Source organism: Strix uralensis, chromosome 1, assembly GCF_047716275.1.
Source record: "Strix uralensis isolate ZFMK-TIS-50842 chromosome 1, bStrUra1, whole genome shotgun sequence".
NCBI classification, from domain to species: domain Eukaryota; kingdom Metazoa; phylum Chordata; class Aves; order Strigiformes; family Strigidae; genus Strix; species Strix uralensis.
This window is the reverse complement of record NC_133972.1, coordinates 95,466,282-95,479,980: the sequence shown is the minus strand read 5'-3', so window position 1 is coordinate 95,479,980 and position 13,699 is coordinate 95,466,282.

The window sequence follows — 13,699 nt, the reverse complement described above, 5'->3', positions numbered from 1 at the left end:
TTCTCCAAAAATAGCAATTACAGACAATGAGCCAGTAGCTGTGCTAGAGAGACTAAACTCAAAAGTTGTTCTGACTCTCTGTGTCAGGAGCTTGGAATGGACTCTGTGCAAAAGGTAGGATGTGATCCTGTAATTAAAAGTAGTGTTATAATGCATCTATACAAGGAATCCAATTAAGTCTGCAGGGGCAGTGTTAATAGTAGCATTTCCTTGTACTCTGCTGACTTTGAAACTGTCCTTGGGGACACAGTACACACACCTGTATATACATTATGACTATCTCCGCTTCATCATTTCTGCATCAGCCTCTTACTTCTGTTTGAGTTGTAACACGTACTTCAGGAAACTGTCTAGTCATCAGGCAAGAGTGGCAAATTCTAGTAAAAATGTATACCTTCCTCAGCAATCCATTAACCACAGCAGCAGAGAACTAGGTTTCACTGAGTAATGGGAAAATTCACCTGGACAATACGGACACCATTTGGAACCATGGTGCCAGCAGAATGAAGAACAGAAAGTCGATGCCACAGAGACTCACCGCTTGCTTATGCCTACACAATACTTCCCAGCTTGCATGATTAACACAGGCTCAATAACAGCATCCAAATTGTATATGCATTTAAACTACCTTATACCCAAGATAATCAGCCTTCCCAATGTATAGCACAGAGACACTATTCTTCCTCATCCTCTCCCAACCTTGGGGCTGCTGTCACCAGATCTGGCAGGGCCAGCACTGAGTTTGAACAGATACGCTTGATTTCAACTGTAACCCCTGGCTGATAGAGTGTGGTGTAGAGATACAGGAACTGGGCAAATGTAGTTTTACTGCTAGAATCAAGCTGCTTCAGAAATAGACGTGAAGCAGATGATCTCACATCGTGAGTAATCCCCTGTGCTGATAACTGAGAGCTGATTACATTTGCTAATTGTTCTCCCACCATTCTCAACATCTGAATGTCAGGATTGGTGCTAGGAAGCATATTGTCTGACCTTCAGAAGTAAAACCTCCATTTTGGCATCATATGAAAGTGAAATTTGTAACATGCATGGGAGAGTATCTCCTAGTTTAAGCCCCCCCTAACAGGCCTGAAAATGCTTGAGAGATGTCTGTTCATGCAAAAGTGCTTCCTACCTCCTTTTTTTTAACTTAAGATGAATGAGCTTGTTGAAGTGCAAGAGGATGCCTGGAGAATTCACAGGCATTCCCAAAGACAGCTAACATCACTGGCTTCTGAGATGGCAGCCAAGTCTTATTCCACTAAGGTCTTTTGTTCAGAAGGGCACAACCTATGGTGTCCCCTTCACGGAAGTAGTGTTTAGGATGCATTAAGCTTTGCAATAGTTGTGAAACAGCCTACTCCCTATCTGTTGGATGCTTCCCAGAAATCATTTCTTTGGCCTATCTTGATTCATACTAGCCAGCTGGCTCTCCTCCAGGCATCAGGCTGCGGAGAACGTTAGTAAATAGTCAGCCACACCTGAACTGCTTAGAAGTCTTTGATGGGATCCTGTTCAGTCAGAAGCTTTATTTGTTCCCGCCTGCTTTGTCCCACGCAACATGGTGTGGCAAAGCAACGAGCCAGGATATTTCCTACCTGTCCTGTCTCACCTCATTCCCTCTTCCCACCAACTTCAGCCATGACACTTTTCCTTTTCCTGCTTTCCCCATGACATGGTTCCAAGCAGGCAGCATCTCACCTTTATGCCCTGCTCCTCATTGCTGAGTTCCAGCACAGAGGAGATACAGGGCCTGGTGGGAAACTAGGAACAGAGGAAAAACTGACTGCTGCTAACAGGGAAAAAAAGACTGATATCCATGAGTCTGCTGTCATCCTTCTGCTCATTAAGAAAAGGCCTTCTTATAGCTTCTCCTTCTTTCCAGTGGTCCTGCTCTTCCTTGGATGTCTTGACACTGTATGTAAGCCATTCAGCTTTCATGCAGGTAACATAAAAACTGAGGAGAGTTACTTACAATTATCACAAGGTAAAGGTGGGCTCCGTTGGGTGGTAGGACAGACCCAAACAATCACATTTTTAGGGAGCAACAAATTACATGCTTTAATCCTGCTGAGTCTTAATTTTCAATAGAAAAAAACAAATCCCTACTTGGAAGGTGAGGCTAAAAGTCTTTAAAAAACAATCAGGTTAAACAGGGACAAAGAGAGTCCTAAGTATAATCCCCATTTCTCAGAAAGTGAGTATGACCACGTGATCTCAACGTGCTGTGCTGTTTGGCAGGACCTTGGACTAGTGGTGCCAAGATGTGACATCTCTGCCCTTTTCCTGGATCCAGTGATAACACTTTAAACTCCAGCAATGATTTATTTCAATGGTAAGTGTTCCAATGGACCAAAGAAGGAAAAGAATGGGAATTCATTACCATAAGGGCAAAAGAAATTATTATGGTCCTTTAATGTGATCTTGCTACTGATGGACATAAAATGGTTATCAGTGTCCTTAGAACTATTGCTGTGCACAGCTTGCAGCAAGGACTCAAAATGAAATCCAGTCTTTTCCAAAGTTGACACCCTTTATCTCTACCTTATCTCCTCCCTAAAACTTCTCTTTGTGCATTTTTTTACCAAAACAAAAATAAAAGTCTCTCTTTAAAGGAATATTTTGTGCCTTTTCAAAGAGCTATATCTACTTGCTTAGCAATTTCAGATTTCTCCCTCTCAAAACAGTTAAAAGTAGTTAGCCTTTCTCTGCTGCCAACTCAGTCTTTGTGGCCCAGTTTGCCATCACATACCTGGAGTACAGGATCCTGATTTAGCCCAGCTCGCTGCTTCTGCTCAGTGAGATACCAGCTAGATTTCTCTAAACACAAAAAGAAGAAAACCAGTTCTGCTGACAGTTTTGCTCCTGCTGCTGCCCATCCAGTTTCCAGGTCCTCTTCACCTCTTCTGCAGACTTTGGGATTGGGAGGTGAGGAGGAGAGGCTTAGCACAGGAGTCATCCCTACCGGAAGGCGTGGCGACAGATCAGGCAGAGAGGCAGGGTGCAGCAGGCTCCACATCAGTTGCCTTTTGCTCTACCCTTTATTTATTTATTATTTAAGGAGTTTAGAAAGTCAGATGCACACAAACACTATACTGCGCTTTTTTCATCTCTCTAAATATGTGTGATTCCTAACAAAATAGTATAGAGAAGTTGAAACAAGGCTGCTGAATCTTATTGTCAGCACACTTCAGTTTTCCGGGAAAATTTCCCCTCCAGACTTGTACACTGCAAAGCAAATGATGTGTGTGATACAGCCATTTAAGACTGCAGTATCTTTGGACCTCAGCATTTAGAGCTGAGACATTTAGCATCAGTGGTACATTTGCTGATGCATTGTTAAATTCAGAGATGCATTTTCTTATAGTATATTCATGCACTTTTACTGTCCATAATAAATGTCTTTAATGGACTTTCTGCCAAATTAAGATGAATCTGTCCTGGCAAACTTGCAGCATAAAAAAATTGTAGAAGTCTCCCTAGCACACAGATTAAACATATTACAGCCACACCCACAAGTATTCTCAACAAGTCCAAAAGTGTTCAAGGTTATTTTTGATTAGACTTGCTTTCAGCAAGTTAGAAGCATTTGAGTCTGAGCTGGTTGTTATTGATGGTGACTTGTTGAAATTTTCCATTCCTATTTTCATACTGGCCTTATATACAAGGCACATTAGCCTAGCCCTCAGGCTGATGCCTACTACAGCTTTAATTTTCTCTGTGTGTGCACATGGTTTGTGTGTGTGTGTGCATGTTGGGGGGGAGGAAGGAGAGAGACAAAAGAGCTCAAAGAAAATGGCAATGTCATTTCAAGTCAAAGAGCAAAGAAATCTTGATTGTAAGTGTATATGACAAATAAATCCCACAGTCACTCTGTAGATCCTCAGCAGTACTCTGTGGCAGTGACCACTGTGTAATCTAAGGACTAGGTAAAACAGGTGATGGTTTAATTCAGTTCACCTAACCTCAGACATTTACAATGAGGATGTCTGTATGTCAGCAAGATGTCTACACTCCCACAGTTGTCATCAAGATTTAGGGTATGATTCACACTCTATGGGTGTCTTCTTTAGAATGAAATGGATAGTCCCCTAGATGCCACCAGCTGTGCTGATCCTGGAGTTTAATGGCAGCCTACCCACCTAGTGAAGGTGTAGATTCCTGTGCTGAGTGCATCATCAGTCAGGCAAGGTGAGTCCCACCTCTGAGTGCTGTGGGAGCTACACACAGCTCAAAATTAAGGTTTGTCATGACCAGACATAGGGTGTTTGTCCTGTCTTACCTGTCAGTAGCTTTGCGCATCAGGATTGTATAAGAAACCATTAAAAAGATTACTTGTGTTGCAAGGGAGGGAGTGGGCAGACTTCACTGAAAAGATCGGTTTATACTTTGATATTAATGGCATCTTGCTTGAGCTTGCCTAACCGTACCTGGGTGGGCCTGCTGTACGCAGATCCACAAGGCTGAAGTACTGTCTTCCTGCCTTGCCCCCCCCCAGGACTTGTGTCTGTCCGAGCTGTGGTTCCCTGTGGAACAGATTGGGCCAGCAGAACCAGACATCTGATCGCACATGCATCTCATGACTGTAAATCCTGTCTTCATGCCCAAAATCTCTAATTGGGGGTGGTTAGGGTGAAAGGAGAGCAAAGGACTTGCTCTGCTGTAATGCAAGCCTTTGCCTGCACATTATGATTATGTTTGAACTGCAAACCCTAAATCATTTAGATCTCCCATACTTGAAGAGACTGTTTCTTCCTCCATAAGATATAATCACTTCTGTAATGAACTCAGGATTATGGAGTTTATTGCACACTTATATTTCCTACAGTCTCAAGCAACTTATATATTTATTTTTTTAAGTCTGCTGTGAATATCTCTATTTTTAGGTGGGTTTTTTTTAAAGAAAAAGAAGACAGCTGAGGGTTGGGATGAGCACAACAGATTCACTTGTTCAAACACACAGTGGTCAAATTTCTCCTTCACATGAAAGACACATATGGTTTTTGTTGGTTGGTTTGGTTTTTTTTTATTCCTGAAGATTTGCACCAATACTCCTCCAATTGCTCCTCCTGGCTGTATAGAAATGGGCGTGGAATAAAACCCAGAGTAAATCCTCACAGCTGTTGGCTGCATTTTTAGCTGTATGTTAGCATAAGAAACAAGATCCTAGGAAATGCAAGCCTCCCGAGGCAAAATAGAAAGATAGTTTCTCCCAGACAACTATTGGAAGAAAGGCAAGAACTCTGCTGGCATCTAGTGAGAGTCCAATGGAGAGACCAATGGACAGGCTTAAACACGCCCCATTTGCCATCACCTGGTACAGTATTTGGAGTGCTGCTGGTAGCAACAGACTTGTCAGAAAGTTGAAATCGTTACAAATGTTTTATTCATGTTGTGAAAAACCTGTTCAAAGCACCTACGATGAGTGCTCTGCTCACAGCCTAGAAGCTGCAGACAAGGCAAGAGGGACGGCGAGGCTCCCCTCTTGTGTCGCACGGCTCCTGCCAGCAATAGCTGCCTTGTTAAGGGGTTAACACCGCTGAGGGTACCTGGTGAGAAACCGGTGGAGAGGATCTCTGGGAAGGGTTATCGGAGAGACATGGTGGGATGGGGTCAGAACAGCGCAGCTCTGCAGGGCCAGCTGTAATGCCAGTGAGTACCCAGCACATGACCTGAGAGCAAGAGGCATACCTTGGGACTTGGGTGGTTACAGGAGGGGAGTATAGCTAGTCCCTCTCACACAAATTCACTGAAAAGAGAGAGCCTAACTAGTGGGCTTGTAATTTGGAGCTGGGTTTGTGGCTTTTGTTTCTGTATGTTATTCCGATTCCTTTCCCTTCATCCAGTGAAAGGCTATGTACCTAAACTTATCTACAGAGTCGTCCCTTGGGAGTGAGGAAATATAGTTTAACAAATCTGATTTCATTTTCCATGTTTCTGGCTTCAGTCTCTAGTCAGTGTTTGAATAAGACCCTTGGAAATTGAGCCAGCTCTTGTTATTGCCTATCAAGGCCTGGCAGGAGGTTTACACGTACAGCTACTTTCACTGTCATCAGTGGAAAACTAGTCTCACACTTACAATTTGTTCTTTGTCATTTACCTAGCATTGTACTCTGGAGTTCATGACTGCCTTTGCCTGGAGCATTGAAAGAAATCTCCAGGAATTCTCTGATTTAGTTAGTACTGAGCCATATCCCTGCTCTTTCCCATGCTTTCTGCAGTGTCTAAGAAGAAAGGCTCCGAAGTTTCTCCTGTGTGGGAGTGACCTTATCTGCTTCATCTGGTGCAGTGCTGGTGTTCCCTGCACTGAGCAAAGCACCTGCTGTTCCTCACAGGGCACCAGGACCCAGGCCAGGGCTACTGCTGCTTCTTTGCTATTAATCTTTGCATCTCTCACCATGCTCCCACTCCCCTGTGCTTTTATTTGCTGCTAAAAAAATAATAGACTGAATCTGCCATCATGTCTGCCCTTTGGCCATCTCCCCCTTGCATCTGCCCCTTTTCCTGGCTTTCCACTTCCTCTCTGCTCTCCCATCTTTCTGTCCTTTGCGTTCCATCTCTGTAAGTTATTTGAAGCCACCAGTGTCAACTGGTTTCTGGTTGTCCCTTTTAACGTCCTTCTGAGTGTCCCATCTCCCTTTTGAGTAGGTGAGGATCAGCTCTTGGAGCATACAACTGCTTTTGTCTCCAAAATAAAAAATAGGGCTCTGACCACAGGGACAGAAGGATGATCTGCAAAAAAATGTTTTCAGTAGGTATGTTGCTAATTTGCTTGTTGGCATGTAGAACTGGTTGACTCAACAGCTTCTGGGTTTCTCATGACTGGTTTGGATTAATTTTTACCTAAAATAAACTGTGAATGCTTAGTCTCAGATTTCCTATTTTTGCTGAAAGAGCTTGTGGGATTTCAGAGGGCGTGTTTTGTGAACTTTATGGAAAAAGGGTGGAGTATAACTTTAATTACTCCAAAGCAATAACTGGAAAACTATTTTAATATTGCAGATGACATGCAAAGAGGCTTATTAAAATTACCTAACACTGTCCAGGTGTTTCTAGGTTATTCAGTAGCTCATCACTTTATTAAAAAACACTTTTTGTTGAATTTCAGTACAAGGCACATGATTCCAAATATTACAAATAATAACGAATTAATAGCAAGATATAGGGAAAATAGTAAATTTTGGAGCAATGTCTCAAAAATAGGTACCCAAGATCAGAGGCACCATCATTGTTGCACTGAACACTATAAATAGAGACATGAGCAAGGCAACAGAATTAAGATTACTTGGAAATTACGGTTACATGGATAATTGCATGGATTAAGGGCTTATTTCCTTATCTAAAAACCTGAACATCTATTTTCTGCATGACTTAAGAATATCTCTATTATATTGTCTTACCAAATATTTTGTCTTCTCTAAATCTACAAAAATTTGGAATCCAGAAATGACTAAAAAGTACTTTTCCTTTCTGTTATACACTATTCAGACTCTTACCTTCAAGGATTAATTCATTCCACATATTTAGTCATATGAATTTTGTATGCAGAATTTTCCCCATAAAATGGTGATTTAAAAATACATATATTTGGTCTGTTTTGCCCCAGGGCACAAGTTCTTTTTTCTTTTTATTTGGGGTTTTTTTTTTCTTTTTCTTGGTATGAGTTGTCCCCTCAAACAAAACTCATCTAATGCTCATTTTTTGTTTCAGGAACTTTCTGGCATTAATCAGCTGGAAGGGGGTAATTTTGTTTGTTTGTAATTGAGGCTGTGTTTGCACTAAGATATAAACACAATTTCATTCTTCACTACAAATAAGTTGCCTCCAACAAAAAGCTGCACCTTGTGCCAGTAGAATTTATCCCACTTTTCAGAAGAGGCAACTTGCATGAGTAGAAATCTGACTTTTCCTCTGTAAATTCCCAGGGTGCACTTGAACAGTTTGATTTGGCTGAGATTTTCCAAGAGATCCTTTTTAAAGCCAAGAGGACCCCAAACTTTCCACTTACATATGATAAGCCCTGTAGGCTATACATCTTCTAGATGAAGATTTAGGGGGTTCTTCCTAACTGGAAAAAGGGGAAATGTTTGCTACTGTCACTGATCAATCAACAATTCTGGAAAAAAAATATTACACTAAATCAGTGTTTTAAACTCCAAAATTTTAAACAGAGTGCCAGGAAAAAAAAAAACATTCTTCCCATGTTTGCTCGACTTTAAAAGTCCTGTTTTGCAAACATGTCTATGCATTACTAATCTTGGACTGGATCCAGGCAGCTTTGGACTGTATCCCACAAAGCAATACAGACGCCCAAGTGCAACATCAAAGCAGCAAGTTTAAGGAAAGTAAACATAAGAGCTTCTAATTATATTACAAGGTAATTACCACACATAAATCAATTCAGAGCAATCAAGGTACTTTATTAAATACATTTGCACAGAGCACCTGTTCTTACTCTTTTTCTAAAGCGAAATAATGAACTTTGGCCTAGCAGAAAGAAATTACATTTCAGTGTAATCCTGCAAATTGTTGAGTCTGTGCTGGGAGTGAGTATACCTACCCTACAGTCTGTGCCAATTTAACAAAATCAGTTTCTAAGGGTCCCTGAGCATATGGTGGAGTAAACACATAACGGAGGGTCTCAGGAGAAAGGGTCCAGGCAGGGAAGGGGCCAGCCCATCGCGTGTCTGCTGCCCCCGCACTGCCCAGGGCAGGCACAGGCAGACACACAGGCCACGTGCATTACGTGTGGAAGGGAACGCTTGGGACAAGGAGGCCAGCCAGACTGCTGTCACTGCCCACCCTATCTGGTTCAGAGAGGACGTCTGCTGCATAGGCCATCAAATGTGGTGGTGTGGAAGATGTTGTCTCCCGCTGCCCACCTGGACAGTTAAAACTTTTGCAAAGGCTATTTGTGTGGAAGCAGCCATGCCAACAAAGAGTGAACTTCCAAGCTCGCTCTTCCACAGCTAGTTTGTGAACTAGTAAGTTTCAAACTGAAGGTTTCAGCAAGGAGAAAGCATGAGCTTAAGCAGAAAACTTCAAGGCCTTATGAGATTTGCTCTTAAGGGCTGATATTAGCACCTCCACTCCTGACAGTTTCCAGCATACTGCTTCCTTCTGGTCTGAAACAAATGGACCTCAGTTGCCTGATAGACCCACAATGAGATCTCAAAGAGCTGACAAGTTATGGGCTGTGAGGCAAAAAGCTTAGGGCCACCTTATTTGAGCCTTCACAAGGTTCCTCTCTAAGGTGCTTTGATTTTCCCTTTTTTTCCCCAGGAAGCTGTAGAGATGTTGGCTTGTCTGCACTTGACCGTAAGACAGGCCCCTTCCAGAGCCCTGTCTTGAGCAGCTGCTCAGACCTCAGGCCAAGCTTGTCTGTTCATTACAGCCTGTTCTCCTGGTTCAGGAGGAAAAAACAACTCAAACCTGAAACCCTTCCCCAGCAAGCTGGAATCAAATCCCCAGTCACCTGCCTCTCTTCAAAGAGACCAAAAGTCTGTACCACAACTTATTAGCTTCCCCAGATCTCCCGGCTTGCTTCTAAGTTTGCTTGAGAAGCCGAGATCCATTTTTTTGAGTGCTTTCACCAAGCCAGACCCCAGTGGGTTTCCTTTCCTCCTTGTGCAAACCTTTCCATAATCCCAGATACAAACAATGAACAAGTTCTCCAGCGTGTGGATGATCTTCCAGGTTGTTATCTGGATAAAGAGGTGGAGGGAAAAAAAGGAAATTAGCCATCTTCTCCACAGAAGGAATTCACAGTGTGTCTCTACCATCACATAATCTTTCCAATGAGAGAGTGATAGATTGACACTAATGGGATAGCATTTGTCTGGATGACCATACAAAAAATAAAACTTGCATATAGAGGAGATAGGAATAATGCTGGTGGAGGAAGTCTTAGGTAGGCTGGTCCTGAAAGAAGGACCCAGGACTTTCTATCCAAGACATATGTCCTCTGTGTGGCTTTGAAGATTTAACATAAATATGCTAGGTCAGAGATCCATGTTCAAGCTACGGCTCCACCACCGCATTCGTGAAGAGACTGCCATATCCACATGGCTACTTCTTACCCTCTGTCTTCTCTGGGAGATCCTGCCTTTGTACAGCCACTTATGTTTTCACGTGAGCAGGAACCAGAAGCCTGATTCCTCTTGTTCCAGTCCGATACCAGTACACTCTTAGCTATTCCAACATTCCCTCTCTGGTTTTAAGCAGAAATTGGTGCCTGCTGCTTATCTCTTCCCCTGAAATTTCTTCAGAAGTGGCACCAAAACTGAATTTTGATCATGTTGATTTTTCTGATGTATTTATCCTAGAAAAAAACATATCCAGCTCATTTCAATTCCTCAGAGTTAAAACCCACAACTTAGCTGAGCACCACCATTTCTGTATATTATCCAACAATCATGATAAGTTCTTTCCTGTGAGAAAAGACATAAATGCCAATATTTTCAAACTTAAAGCTCTGAGAGCTAAATAAATTCCCAGGGACAACTACATATTATGTTAGTTGAAAGCAAACAGTAAGCATGGCATGACTCAGAAGAACAGCAATGAAACTGCACATTCCTCAGTGAACTTGTGAATTATGCAAATAGAAAGTCAGAAATTAAACAACAGACTCCTGCCTTGGCATTTGTAATTAAGGCTCTTCATTAGCGTTCAAGATGCTTTTATAATTTAGGTTTGTTAAAAGGCTTGTTTTATGTTTTCTGCTTTGATGAGATAAAAAGGTTTTGTGAAGTTTGGGAAACAACTGGTTTCCCTAAATGCAAACTAGATTCTGCACGTTTCACCTGGGTACAGTTCAGAGTAATGTTTGATGTGTTTATGTTAATCTTTCAGGTAGCTGAACTACTGCAGTCATGTTGCTTACTCCTGGAAACCTCCCAGAGAATCTGCAGACTTCAAAGGCTGTCTGTTAGGAATTCTTCATATTCTTTAGATATGGTATCTTTTTGAGGAACTCTTCTTTCTGTGATCTCCCAACAGCAGCTGAAAGCTAACAATTATAACCTCCTTATCACACTTGTAACTTTCTTTTCTCTTGTATTAAATGGCTTTCCATTTATCTTAAATGTAAATTTTACAAAGAAAAATTTTTTTTTGCTGAGTCTGTTTTTTTCTGAAAACAAGAATTATACGGTTTTTTCCAGCTTGTTGTCTCCAGATATAAAAAAAAAAAAAAATGATCATGACTGAGATGCTGAAGACGCCAAGCTCAAGCCAACTTCTGAAGAGCCAAGCCAGTACGCGTCCCAGTCCTACAATGCACACCACTTTCCCAAGGCCCCACTCACTTTATTCCCTGGGCTCCAGGCACGACTTTGATTTGTCCATGGAACACAGCACTAAATACATGTGGCAATTTTCTAAGTACAATGGATTTAGGATGGACATCCAGGTGAGTGAAAATTTGTATCTTTCAGCTTCCAACTTTCATTAAAATATGGTCATATTAAATAACTGAAAATGAGTAGGCAAAGAATCTTATTGAGTGTCTGTGATTATATGTGGTACTAAAGTGCAGGACATTAGTCAATACCTTTGAGAAATTGACAGAGATCGATACAGTAACTGGAATATAGCAGGTAGGGAAAGTGTGATGGAAAAATAGATGGAAAAGTCACTGAACTGTAATTAGATTTTACTAAATGGTTTGTTGCTCTGCATATTATAAATATGAGTTTCCAAAACCAGAAAGAGGTCTTTAATGTCTTTCTTCTCATGCATCTTTCAGTGGCAATCTAAATTCAACCCTTTTTTGGTCATGATAGCTGATCTGGAATTGATCCTACATCCAAAATCTACAAGCCAATCCAAAGTACACTACAGGTCCAAGAACATTTCATATATAATCATGAAAGATCTATTAACATAAATACATCAATATATTTAACATAAGCATACATTTTCAAACCCCAATTTTGGACTGCAGTGAGAAAATCTAAAGCAGAAAACCAAGTGCAAGCTCTCTTTGCTGTACAGATTTCCAATTCACCTACATTCACAGATCCCCATTGCTCAGAAAAAACTAGATAGCTCTGGGTCTCTCCTCTCTTGACCTACTTGGATTTTCTCCTGTCATTGCAAGATAAAGGCTGCTGGTGAGAACACATCAATTCACACACACATGCTGCTCAGTAGGACTGTGCTGACATGCTGCCAGACTAGATCCAATCCTTTAGGGCCAGGCTCACACAACAGGCTCCTCGCATGAGACCATTTGGTGTGTCAGTGCTGAAGCACTCCCACGCCCCATCCCTGCCCCCTGCCTCCTTCCTGGTGGGGAGCTAAAGCCTCTCTCTTTCCTCTTGACTTTGGACTGCTTGATACTGCCAACAGGACATTTTAGCAGGTAGCATTTTGCACAGAATTTCCTGGACTTGAACTAAAAATTCAAATGTCATTAGGGTGAGAGTGACCCCTACCCTGGGCCCTCATCAATAAGGCAAGGTTAGAAACTCCCAGCATGTTCTTCCCACCTCACCCTGAAAAGTGAGACAAGGGCCAGTCCCTGGGGCAGGAGCTGGGACTGCTCCCCGCTGGGGCTCAAGGAGTGTCACACTTTCTGCAGCTGACTGGCGGCAAAGACCATCAGACACCGGCACATCGTCCTGGTGCTCCTGGAGGAAGTGCTAAGTCTCCAGATCTTTCTCCCCAACCACCTCCAGCCCCAGGTGAGCACAGGCAATAACTGACCCAGCTCAAGCGGTTCTGGCAGTTGTGGGATGTGATCTGGGGGTTACTGCAGTGAAGATACAGCAAGATAGGGCAGCCTGAAGCAGAACAGCAGATCAGAAGCCCCTGGTGACTCACTCCTGCTGCTGCTGCCGGTGCAGGGCAGCTGTGCAGGATGCTGCTTCTGATGTTGAAGGCTTCAGACACCTGGAAATGCCCTGGGGCCCCTCAGGTAATAGGCTTTATCAAGTGGCAGCATTCGAGGCAATGCGTTTCCTAACCTCTGCACCTGCTCGTTTCACGGCCCATCAAATTGCCAGATGACCCCAGCTGGGTACATACTACCATGGTCCCTGCCTGGCTGACCCACTGCCCGCCCCAGAGATGCTCCATCTCCTCTGCCACCCTCTTCTCAAAGTTGCTAAACCACCTCCTGGGGCTGGAGCAGAGGTGACCTCTTGTGGCATCTGTAGAGCTGCCACCTCTCTGGATCTGCCCGTGCTCCTGCTCCCCGTCTCCAGGTCTCTGTTGCCATGAGGCTCTTTCACTGCACGTTCTGTAATCCTCCTGTGGACTGAGATTGGGCTGATTGACCTGTAGCTCCCTGGATTCTCTTTCTTCATCTTGAAGATGGCCGTGACACTTGCCTTTTCCCCATTTTCAAGGACCTCCGCCTATTACCAGTTCTTGGCTTCTTCTAGTCTCTCTCCCCCTCTCCTCTCAGCCACCTGCACACACACCCCTCCTGACTTGCCAGACTCATCTTGGCCATGCTATTCACCATAATCCTTTCCACCACGCTTTGCATCTGTACAGCTCAGGAATGAGACTGAGGGAGGAAAAGGGAGTTGTCCATGAGCCTTTGCTTTCCTTGAAGCTACTGTGAGGTTCAGGCCTCCCAGAGAACCTCCTGCCCTTTCCTGTATAAAATTGTCCCCTGCCCTTCCACAGAAGCAGGATCAGGAACTGGCTCAGGGGGACCAGGAGTATGTAAGGAAAGCAGAGATAA